Source organism: Leptonychotes weddellii, chromosome 15 (genome assembly GCF_054177405.1).
Source record: "Leptonychotes weddellii isolate Sample4059 chromosome 15, ASM5417740v2, whole genome shotgun sequence".
Taxonomy (NCBI): domain Eukaryota; kingdom Metazoa; phylum Chordata; class Mammalia; order Carnivora; family Phocidae; genus Leptonychotes; species Leptonychotes weddellii.
Window position 1 is genome coordinate 4,017,187 of NC_138383.1, and position 12,663 is coordinate 4,029,849.

The 12,663-nt window shown below is 48.3% G+C and overlaps 1 long non-coding RNA gene across 1 annotated transcript; it reads right to left on the reverse strand.

The window, feature by feature from the left end:
* Positions 1-3,435: 3,435 nt before the first annotated feature.
* LOC145717215 (uncharacterized) lies at positions 3,436-9,843 on the reverse strand. Its single transcript, XR_014140280.1, has 3 exons — positions 9,815-9,843; positions 9,204-9,290; positions 3,436-3,680 (listed from the first exon to the last, which is right to left on the reverse strand). It is a non-coding gene; the product is annotated as an uncharacterized LOC145717215 (long non-coding RNA).
* Positions 9,844-12,663: the final 2,820 nt, after the last annotated feature.

The following is a 12,663-nucleotide window of genomic DNA, read 5'->3' on the forward strand; positions in this document are numbered from 1 at the left end:
CCCCCCGGCTCACGGCAGCCTCTTTCCATCCCTGGCACATCCACAGCCTCAGCATTTCGGAACTCCGGGGAGGCAGCTCATGGAAACTCCGCTGACCGGGGCGCGGGGTCACGCTTCACCCCCATGGTGCCCCGATCAGCCCGTGACCCTGGGCATGTCCTTGAACCTCCCTGGGCCTCCGTCTCCTCCAGGAGGTGAGCAGGGTGAGGCCGCTCGGTTTCCGTGGCCTCTCTCAGCTCCGAGGTCTGTGCATTTGCTTCCAACACCTCTGTACCTTCTCCCTGAGTCCAAATCTGGAAGAGAGTAATCTGCCGCGTATGAAAATGCTTGTGTTTTCCGGAGGGACCCTCTCATCCCCTGGCATCCTTTTGTGTGCTGCTGTCTACCTGTGTCTCTGGCTCCCAGGGAAAGGATTAGTTGATCTCATTGTACGGTGTCCTGATTATTAGCTCCATCTGGGCGACTGAAGAAGTTCCAGCCATAAGTAATAATGATGATTATAAAAATAATAACAGGCACAGTCTCCTCCCCATGTCAAAGCATTGGTTGCTTCCTCTTCTTTTTTTTTTTAAATGCCACTCTGTGCCAAAGGCCTTCAGAAAAGGAGTTAATTAATATCCCTTGCTGTGGACTAATTCTCGTTTCAACATGTGGCTGTCATTTCCCTGTCATCATAGCTGATTTACAACAAGGTTTAATTAAATTCTCCGTACATTATTCAGCATTCTCCAAAGACAACACCAGAGAGGCCCGGGGTATTTAAAATGTCACCTGCTGAGACATATCACCTCTTCTTAAATAAATATGACAGTGATCAAACTTTGGCTAATTACAGTGACTTAGTTATTTGTTTGTATGTTTTAATATTTAATTGCTTTCATGTTCATCCAATTACCGAGCAACAGCAAATAGAAATTAACTTTTTATCAGCGTGTTCCCAGCTTAGCGAATAAACGCCCCGAAGCCTCCGTACAAGGGGAGCTGCCCAAGCTGGGAGACTGCAGACACGTTCTCAGCTCAGTGCACGGGTCGATTAAATTAAGGGAGAACCCTCGCTGCTCCTGCCGCAACTCGCAGCCTGCTTGGGGCTGCACGCCCAGCTTCCAGGAGCATCTGACTCGAGAGTAAGAGCCGTGAGCAGAACACGCTCAAGGATTTAATTCCATACTGCCACCCCATGGCCACTCGGCACAATTGCCCCGCTTCCTTCGGATGCTCAGGGTTCCCTGGAAGGAGATAAAAGAGAACGCGGGGAGCTTGTGTCTTTAAGTTCCTCACACACCGCAACCTGCGTTCTCCGCACCACGGAGGCTCTGTCTTCATGCTCATCCAGCTCCGTGGGGCGTCTGCTCCTTGTTAGAAGTTCTAGCGCCTTCTGCCAAGCTCCCTGGGACAAAGGCAGCACCTGAGAATGTGTCTACTGTTGTTGCCATTTATATCACAAATTCCAGCAACTGGATACCCGGCCAGCTAAGAAATGGGAGCCAGAATATGCACACAGCTTACCATGAATGGTGTTCTGATCACACGCCTTAGCCAGACCCTGAGATGTCCCACAGGGCCCCCAAAATCTAGTCCCTCAGGCATTATCTTGAAAGCTCCCACTCGCTCCAGCACAGCATTTGACATTTCGACGTTTGCTTTTCTCCCAGTCCTAACTTCAGTATCTCAATCTCTGCAGAATTTCAAAAATAAAAAGGGATGAAGAATTAAGCCTTCCTGGAACTCTCTCAGTGATTCCAAATTGGATAAGCCTGTTCTGCCTCCAGCCGAACCCCACAGCCTCATGGGATGTTGGTTTAAAACGTTCAACTTTCCAAAAATAAAAATAATCTTTTCATGTCCTTACATCTTATCTTCCCAGCTCAGCTGTAAGCTCCTTAAGGGGCGGGTCCAGAAACAAGCAGAGACTTAACCATGATAAAAGCTAAAGAAAATAGCAACTGGCTAGCCTTCTGCCAAATGGCCCATGAGTGGCCTTATATAGGGTCTGGCTCACGAAGGGGCACACAGATGTCCTGGAAGGAAATACATCTGTTCATTGAGCAAGTAACACCTACTGTGCACTAAGCATGGGCTATCCAATGGCGATTAAACAATGCAAAGGCCCTGTCCTTGGTGCTGGAGTCCGGGAGAAAGCACAAATAATTGTGAGCTGAGGCATGTGGCTGAGAAGGCAGAGGACAAAGGAGTGTGGCCAAATGAGGGGACCTGGTCTGAGGAGCCAGCACGAGCTTGCCCAGGAAGCCATTGTGAGCTGACAGCTGAAGAAAGAAGAGGAACCTTTTTCATTTAGCAAAGAATAGGTCATTTGGAAGATTTTTCCTGGGGGCCCCGAGTTTATGCAAATGAACTCAGCCCAGAAAGAGAGATTCTGATTGGTCCCAGCAGGTGCTTCCCTGGTCAGGGGTCAGCACACAGTTCAGCACCTGTGTGAGCATCTCCATCGGGGTCCCTGAGGCTTGCATTGGCTGTCACACCCACTCTCTTCAGATCTTGGAGATTTCTTACCTTAAATTCACATCAAATCCTTATTCCCATTTCCTCTCAAACTAATTCTCCTTGACAGGCAAGTCCTTAGAGAAAGCAAGAAAGCTTCAAATCCCTGGGCTTGGTCAGGAACTACTGAGACACCAAGGTGACAAATGATACAGCACAGTGGATCAAGGCGAGTCCAGACATCAGGGAAGGGTCTGGACCTTAGGAACCTGAGGGGGCCCTGCTAACATGGGGGTCCAGCTCGGATGGTCCCTCTGAAAAGCAAAAGCACCTCTACGGTATTGAAGCCATTCAGTTTATCCTTGTCAGAGCCCATCAGAACGAGGTGAGTGGTAGGGCTCAGGCGTAAGTGTCACAGGTTGTCACAGGACGAGGCAAGGTTCTGGCTGTCCCCATCTGAGCCCATCTGGAGGAGCAGGAGAGGTTGCATAGAATGTAGGAGGATATATAGAACATTTAGGACATGAAAAAAGGACAGGAATGGGCCAGAGGGAAAGATCAGTCAGTTTTACAACTTCTCCCTGACTCCTCTCAAGACACACATCCTTGGCACCAAGCCCCATAGAGAGGCAACAGTTAAGGGCCCGGATGACAGCCAGCATCAGCCACCAGACTTGTAAGTGAACATATCTTTGGATGATTCCAGCCCCAGCCTTTGAACCATCCCATATGATGCTGAGAAGAGCAGAGAAAAGCTGTCCCCACTGAGCCCATGAGCAAAATTAATGCAATCATTGTTTAAATAACACCCGAGTTTGGGCTTATTACATAATACTAGGAAACCAGAACAATACCTGTGATCAGTCTCAACTTTGTCCCTCTGACGGCAAAGGATATTACCACTTTTACCTTCAAAATTTATTAATTTTTATCTGAATTTATTAACTCAGATACTTCTCATTCCAAATTCCCACCTGGGCTAAGATGAAGGGGGTCTTTTCTTTGCCTGAATTAAGGAGTTACCTAAGCAACTTAATCATGTACCCAGATGATAGGGCAAAATCTACTTTCAATTGAAACCATCTTCAGGGGACGCCTGGGTGGCTCAGTCGGTTAAGCGTCTGCCTTCGGCTCAGGTCATGATCCCAGGGTCCTGGGGTCGAGTCCCGCATCAGGCTCCTTGCTCATCGGGGAACCTGCTTCTCCCTCTCCCTCTGCTGCTCCCTCTGCTTGTGCTCTCTCTGTCAAATAAATAAATAAATAAATAAAATCTTTTAAAAAAAAGAAACTATCTTCAGGTACATCTATTATAACATGTATTTGCATACAAAGAGGTAATATTCCAGTCACAAAGTAAACTTATCTGTTTGTTCTGGTCCTTACCAAGTAACTTTGAGACATTTGAGTACATTAAGTAGTCGCTACAGGTGCTTGAACATAATCCATCAGTGTTTCTTTAAAAACATTCAGTAACCAGCTTGCTTCCCCAGCATTGCTCCAAGGACTCTGAACCAAATCATAAGTAAATCCTTGAACTTTCTATATAGAATTACCCTGATGAGAAGCAGCTCTGTCACAAATCCACACCTGCAATTCATCTGTATTGTCCTGTGACTTTCCATTTAAGACTTATATCTGTAACGACTGTGCATTTTCTCTGTCCTCAACATCTTAATATACTCAGCAAATCTCTACCAACAGTCAGGCAAACCTGCTTGTTATCATACTTTTATCTTCACCCCCTTAGCTAAAGTAATTTCTTTCTCCTTGTGATGCACCCTCAAAGGCCCTAAGAAACGTTTACATCAACCTACAGAATATTTTAACTGAAAGCACCATTAAATTGAGACCCCAGAAAGCCCAGGTCTTAGCAGGAAATACCATGTCTTAGAGTAAGGGCCACACCCTAAATCCAAGTTGAAAACCAAAGCAGGTCCACCCAGACAAAGAATACAATCAAACCTTGCAGGAGGAAAAGCATTCACCAGAATTTACTGTATGCCAAACAAAATTCAACATTTTTTTTAAAGTAGGATAAGGCAATCCAGACTCCATATAGCATATCTTCTGAAATGTCCAGCATACAATCGAAAATTACTAGACATGTGAAGAAATAGAAAAATATGACCCAAATCAAGAAAAAAAAAAAAGAAAGAAATGAATAGAAAAAGATCTGAGCTACCCTATCTTAGCAGAAAAGGCCTTTAAAGCAGCTATTAAGAATGTGCTCACAAACTTAAATGAACTTTGGTGATGAACAAAATGGGAATCTCAGGAAAGAAATAGAAACTATTAAAAAATAACCAGATTGATTCCAGAACTTAGAAGTAAACTATTTAAAATTCCCTGACTAGGAGATTGGAGACTATGGAAGCAAGGATTAGTAAGCTTGAAAACAGGTCAATAGAAATTATTCCATCTAAAGGATATAGAGAAAAAGATTTCATGAAAACCAACAGAGATTTGGCAATCTATTGGACAAAATTATGTGGTATACATATATGTAAGTAGAAGGGTTTTTTAAAATGTAAGTAGAGTTTTTAACAGAGAAGATAAAGAGAATGGGGCAGAAGAAATATTTGAAGAAATAATTGTTTAAAATTTCCAAATTTGATGAAAAACGTTCATTTACAGATCCAAGAATCTCAGAAAATCTCAAGCAAGGTCAATTCAAAGCAACCATACCAAGGTACACTAGAGTCAAACTGCAAAAAAAAAAAAAAAAAGAAAGAAAGAAAAGAAAAAAAAGAGGATCCTGAAAGCGGGCAGGGGAAGAAAAAAAAAAGATGCATTACATAGAGAGAAACAACGATAAAAATTATAGCTATTTTCTCAACAGAAATAGTCACAGCCAGAAGACAAGGGAGCAAAAATCTTAAATAACTGGAGGCAGGGGGTGAGGTGGGGGGAGGGTTGTTGGCTCATGAGTCTACATCAAGTGAAAATAGCTCTCAAAAATGAGAATGAGACAAACACATTTGCAGATAATGAACTCAGAGAATCCCTCTGCAGCAACCTGGCATGACAAGAAATGCCTAAGGCAGTTCTTCAGGATGAAGGGAAATAATACCACACAGAATTCAGATCTACAAGAAAAAATAAAGAGCACCAGCAATGGCAAATATTACGGGTAAAAATAAAAGCACATGTTGCACGAGGGATCAGGTGTCCAATGGCCTGGGCTTCTATCTAGTTCTACCACTTCCTAGCTATGTGACCTCGGGCACTTCCTTAAAATAAACCTCAGTGTCTCCATCTATAAAATGGGAATAATTCTAGGACTGAATTTATAGAGTTGCAGGGGGATTAAATGAGAAAACCGATGTAGAGAGTATGATACAGCACCTGCCTTAAAGCCTTCACCTATACGAGCTCTTTTAACCATTCAGCACCCTTGTTTGGTGGCTGTTGTCCCCATTTCAAAGGGAACCAGCAGAGCACAGATCAGGCAGCCACGAAGACGGAAAGGGTGTCCACACTCAGACACAGCATGACCTCAGATGCATGCATCTACTCTAGGGCCCACCAGCGGTGCCTAACCATGGCTCCACCATGGACCCTGTCTCAGAATACTATTTATAAATGCACAAAATTAAATACATAGAATTACAATGGTGACCAATGACAATGAATGCCCGTTCTTAAATATGTTGCAAAGATCGACATAGTGTAGGTGCTTCTTCATCAATGCGTTAAATAGAGCATAGTTGCTGATTTAATAACCAACACGATTTCTAAGTGATGATGAGCATAAAGAATATTTTGAGATATCTGCAACAACTTTAATGTAGTGAAGAAACAGTTGTGAAAACCACAGTGGTGTGTTGAGTCCATTTGTAATGGAAAGAAATGCTAAATTGCAGTAGAACTTTGCCAAAACTAAAAATGTAAATTTGCCCCATCCAAGCTCCTGGACCTCAACAGGTCCATAAACGCCAGGTTAGGGACCTCGGGTGGTCTGGTCTGTATTGCTCTCAATAAATGTAAACCACTATCCTCTGGGACGTGGATTCCCTTTGTCCATCTGCAGAAACCTCCCGACTCACTTCCTCAGAGGGAAGCTAAATGCCTATCCATGCATGTGAACACAACATTTTCCAGACAATTGCAAGGGGTTCTCAGACCTTCGGAAGCCCCCCTTGGATCCCAGATTAAGGAGCCCTCCTTCCTGAACAGATGTCAGAGTCCTTATCTGCTCAGGAGGAAAATGATCTCCCCAAGAACACACAGTATTTGAAAGGAAAAAACATGGAGCAGAATTGGCCATTCAGGAATAGAAAGAAAACATCTTTCTTGACCATCAAAGCCAGCAGGTAGCTGTGACCCAGCGTAGCCCATCTACAAGACTGATTACTTAATGGGATCCAGTTGGCGATGAGACGCGGGGTAAGGCCAGTGGAGGGCTGGACAGAGAGGGGACATATTACGTGACACAGTTTGATGACACTAATTACTCATAATGGCCCAAGCCAGGAACCCAACCAGAAGCCAACTCATTGTAAAAGCTATATAATAATGTTTAGGATAAGGAATTAATTTTTATAGCCATTGGGGCGCTGAACCTCCCCTGTAATACAGATTTATTACAAATTAAATTCTCTCCTCAAGTGGTTAATGTAAAGACACCATACACAGCAGAAAGACTGCCCCCCTCCCTCGGGCTATGCTGGAGACCAAGGGCGGGTGTTTGATGGGCTGCCCCCACCCGCAGACCACTGTCCCCAAATGACACGCTGCTCCCACCGAGTTCATCGCCTCCCGTTTGGCGGGGGTGGTGGTGAGCGGCATCCCCGGGCAAGGACATCTCCTCCTTGCTTCCCACGGACGAGACCAAGGGCACCTTGTACGCCCCAGGCCTTAGGCACTGCTTTTCCTGGCTGCCCAGTTCAGACCCCAGAAGAGAAGCAGCGGGGTGGGCAGGGGGGCATGCCAGAGCCCGCAGCTCCCCATGCTCTGATGTTTGACCTTGTGTTCTCAGCCCAGGAGTTTTGCATTCAGGGAATAACTGTCGGTTGACTCTTTGCTGACAAAACTCCCCGCCTTTTCAGACTAGCCATTGCCAGATGAGACAGGTCCGGAAACCCTGGGGTCCTCGGGCTGGTCAGATTTCCCTTCCCTCCCTCCAAGACAGCCGAGCCAGAAAGGTGTTTCTCGGTTGGGTCCCAGGCAGGCGTGGTCTCGGCGCCCCCGGCCCCGACTCTCCCTGCGCCTCCCTGTTAACCTCAGCGGCACATGCGTGGCCAGAGTCGCGTTTAGGAGCAGCACCCAGGCCCCAGAGTGGCCACGCTCCTATTCCGCCTGCTGGCGTGGGGCCTGGGACTCCATATGGTAAAGCACCTGGGCTGGTTCTGATGGTCGGCTGTCGGGGAGCATCTGCAAGAAACCCTTCTCTCTGAAAGGATCTCGTAGCAGCCAGCTGTACGACACACACCCCGGGCAAGGATCCGCTTCCTCCCCTGAGTGAACCAGCTTTCAGCCCGAGGAACAGTGGACTATGAGGCACGGGGCACCAGGGCACTGGTGGGGGCTGCTGAGAGGACAGCGGGGGTCCGGGATGCCTGTGCTTCTGGAACTTCCGGGGCACCTCCTTCTGAAAGCACAGGTTCTTAGGGACAGAGCGGCCTGACTTCTGCTGCGGTAGCTCTTGTCCATACCCAGATAGGGTGCAGCGAGGGGGACCCACGTGCAGGGGGCCCGGAAGCTGGGGCCAGCGGGGAGACCACAGGCATTCAGCCAGGAATCAAATCCCCTTAAAGACAATGTGCAGGGTATTTAAAGATTTGATCCCCACCTTAGATTCTTGGGGATACAGCATTTCCTTGATGCCCCACACAGACCTCAGATCACCTCCTGGCATCTTGGGCCTATTGTCCTGGCCTCTTGCCATCAAAGGAGAATATGAATAGAAAAAGCACCCAGAATCCAGGAGGCAGAGACACAAGGGCAAGTCAAGCTCTGGTCGACTCACCCCTGGGGCTTGAACTCTCGCCATCCGGGCCCCCGTGTCCCACAACATCTCAAGAGTTAGCCCAGGAGCACCTGGCTGGCTCAGTCAGTAGAACATGGGACTCTTGAACTCAGGGTCATGCGTTCAAGCCCCACATTGGGCATAGAGCCTGCTTAAAAACAAATGAATGGATGGATAGATAGATACATACATACATACATACATACATACATAGAGTTAGCCCAGATCTTTTCTGCCTTGGGACCGGAGCAGACCCTTCAATAGGCTTGGTCTAAGTACACCTTCCAGACTCTCTCTGGGCCACTCTCTTTCATCCAACCTACATGTATTAGGGCCTACCATGGGCCAGGCCTGGGGACACAATACCCAAAGCAAAGCACTAGCCCTCACTAAGTGGGGAAGAGAGACAGTTAGCAAATAAATGAAATAATTATACACTACGTCAGCTGGGATAAAAGCTGTGGAAACAAGGCAGGGCATGCAGAGAGGGCATGAAAGCAGCTGCTCTTCAAGGTAGGCATGGCTGGAGAAGGCCTCTCTGATGAGTGGACACAGACGCAGGTGTGAGACATGTGGAACTTGGGAGGGAACAGCATCCCAGGGAGAGAGAAAGCCAGTGCAAAGGCCCTGAGGCAGCACAGTGCATACATGTTCAAGGAACACAAGCAGGTGGTGTGGCTCAGAAAGGAATAAACTGGGACTGGTTAATGCAGGGCCTCAGAGGCCAAGATAAAGACTTTGTGTACTTTTTTTGTCTGAGATAGAAGTCATGGGTGCTTTTGAACAGAGGACTGACCTGATCTCACGTAAGTTGTCAAAGGCTCACCCGGGCTTGTCTGTGGCAAGGAGGCTGTTGGAGGGAGGGTGGGGGCAGCAGGCAGACCTGTTAAGAGACAGAAGATAATTGCAGGGAGGAGGGATGGTGGCTTGGGCTTGGGTGGAGCCAGTGGGGCTGCTGAGAGCCCGGGCTGTGGGCTGTGAGGAAAGAGGGGAGGAAGCAGGGAGCATCCAAGCCAGCCCGTGAGTGGCTTTGCCGTTCCTGAAGCAGGACAGGCGGCAGAGGCACAGGTCTGGGAGCAGGAACCTCGGAGCACAGGGTTGGCCACGCTCTTTGCAGTCTCGATCGGGCACTACGTGGAGGTGTGCGGGGGGAGGACACAGGAGCCCGGAGTTCGGGACAGAAGACATGGGAGTTTGGGGGTCATCAGCGCAGATGGTACCTAAAGCCGTGGAGAAGATTCGGGCCCCAAGGAGGTGGGTACCGACTGAGATGTCCAACAGGGGACCCTCCAGTGTTTACAGTCAAAGAGACTGAGCCGGACAGCCAGAGACGCAGAAGACAACCCAGGGAACGTGTTGTCCCGAAAGTCAGTCCCAGAGGCTGTTTCAAGAAGGACAGAAGACCACCTTGAGCTTATTCCTCCATCCAGCAGGAGGGATCGACGTGGACCGAGAAGCATGGAGAGGAAGTGGATGACCTTGTCCTCCTCCGAAAGAAAGAGAAAGAGAGGAAAATTTAAGCCCCCTGGCAGAAGGACGGTGGGATGCCCTTCTCCCATCTTCCAACATGAGGTTTTCAAGGTCCATCCATGTTGTGCACACACCAACTTTCATTCCTGTTTAAAGCTGAATAGTATTCCAGGGTCCGGACACGCCACATCCGGCTTGTTCTTCCCTTGATGGACACGCGGGTTGGTTCCCCATTTGACTACCAGGAATAATGTTGCTGTGAACGTGGCTATGAAGTATATGTTCAAGTCTCTGCTTTTGGTTTTTGCGGGCATGTACCTAGGGCTGGAAGTGCTGGGTCGGGGCGATTCTATATTTAACCTACTGAGGAACCACCGGACTGTTGGCCAGTGGCTACAGCATGTTACATCCCCCCACCCCTACCCCCCCATCCCCGCCCCCAGCAGAGCTCCAACTTCCCCACGTCCTCACCAACACTGGTTATTTTCCGGTTTTTTCAGTAATAAGCCACCCCAGTAGGCATGATGTGATGTCGTGTTTTGGTTCCGATTTGCATTTTCTTAATGACTAATGGTGTTGGCTGACCTGGTTTCTATTGTGATTAGTTTTGCTTTGAGAATATTTGAAACGTCCTCAGAGATGCTTGGAGACACCTGGCTGGTGGGATGGTCCGGGAGGGACTGGCACTCAGGCCTCTGAGGTGTGGCCAGGGGAGCCCATCCAGGGGAGCTGGGCAGGCCCCTCCCGGCACAGCCCGCTGCCTGGCCTGCCTCTCTCCACCCGCCTTGGGACCGGAGCAGACCCTTCAATAGGCTTGGTCTAAGTACACCTTCCAGACTCTCTCTGGACGCCTTCAGGTAGACTCTCCCGGGCCCCAAACCCACAGGGATTTAGATTCCAATTTGAGTGCTTCTCCTGCACCTGAAAAAGTCGAGTTAAGAAGTAAAACTTTGGAGTTTTTCCTTCTGCCTGATTTTGCTATTAGAGAAAAAAAAATTTTTTTTTCCCATTTCCTTTGACTTTAGCCTCTCCGGTTCCTTTCATAATCACTGCCTAAGAAAGCCCAGATAATGAGAACGGCGGGCACCTCCTCTGTGCCCCCCTCCACACACGCGCGCTCACACTCCACTAACAAGCCCCAGAGCGGGAGGGCCTGCCCTCTGGTGCGCGCTGTGTGACCTCCGCCACCCAAAGCACCTTAAGGGACTCGTGGCTCCAACGTGTCCTGTAGATAAGCTTTCCCGGTGGAAGCAGCCATCCCCGACCTACTCGGGAAGTAGATTTGGACTGAACATCTTCTCCAAGCAGAATTCCTTGACACCTATAGCAGTAGTAATCCCATTGTTAAATGGCTTCACGTCCCCAAATTTCCACTGCGGAATATTTTGGAAGAGCACCAGATATATATATGAGGCCTAAAAATCGCAACTGCCAGGACTGGGCCACGTTACTGAGCTTCTCTGCCTCTCTCTCTCTCTCTCTCTCCCCATCTGTAAAATGGGCAAGATGTGACCTCTTTCATTTACTCCGGAGTCTAGGGTGCAAGATAAGGGCTCTGTCACTAGCAGTCAGGGCATAAGATCCCAATTGCTTTGGAAATTTAAAGGAAGGCAAGTTCACCCCTCATTGTGGACATCATCACCAAAGGCTCTGTGAGCAAAGGAGGGAGCTTGTGAAGACCAACTGAGGCTGCGTGATTCCGCAGGACATCAAGACTCAGTGCCCACCGCCACCCAGGTCCCCAGGAGCAGTCACACCCCGTACCCTCTCCCGTGACGACGTGGATGGCAGGGCCACATGCTCTGGTCCCCACACAGGGAGGCCCTCTCAGCACGTGGGCTTCTGACAACTGCTCCCCGGGATTCGGGAAAACAGCAGGTGTACCCTGGGGGAGGGGTGGGCGGGCAACAGGGTCCCTCCTCCTTCAGAGTCATTCCTCTCTCTTTTACTGGAATACTTCACCCCCACTCGTAGCTAAAACTGAGAGGATGGGGTATTATCATAAAGGTAAATACATAATTACAGTAGGTGGTAGGTTTAAAAAAAAAACATGCAAGCTGATTATTTATTTATCCAACCAACTGGAAACACATGAGCGACACCATCTTACTCTGACAGGTGAACATAGTCATAATTGCTCTTTAAACATGTATTTAAATGTTGATCTGTTGTGTAAATACATTTTTAAAAGAACACGTTTGAGAAAACATCTTTGAGGGGGGATGTGCTGGGCAGGGGGCTTGGAGCATGAAATCATCTTGGTGTGTTCCAGCACATGCATTCCGGAAGTTTCTCCTCCTATCAGAGCAGATGTTTTTAAGGCCCTGGGATGTACCTTTTAGAAATACATTTTGTTTTTAATTAATTAATTAATTAATAGAGGGAGAGAGCGGGGAGGGGAGGCACAGAGGGAGAGAATCTCAAGCTTCACGCCCAGCGCAGAGCCCAACACAGGGCTCAATCCCAGGACCCTGAGATCACGACCTGAGCCAAAATCAAGAGTCGGATGCTCAACCGACTGAGCCGCCCAGGTGTCCCTGGAAATACCTTCTGGATTCACATTTTCTAAGAGATTCCATCCTCGTCCGCTCAGGCTGCCGCAACAAAGCACCACAGGCTGGCTGAGCGGCTTTAGCAACAGAAATTTATTTGCCCACAGTCCTGGAGGCTGGAATCTGAGATCCAGGTGTGGGCAGGGCTGGTTCCTCCGGAGGCCTCTGTCCTTGGCCTGCAGACGGACACCTCTTCCCTGTGTTCTCGCACAGTCTTCCCTGTGTGTGTGTGTG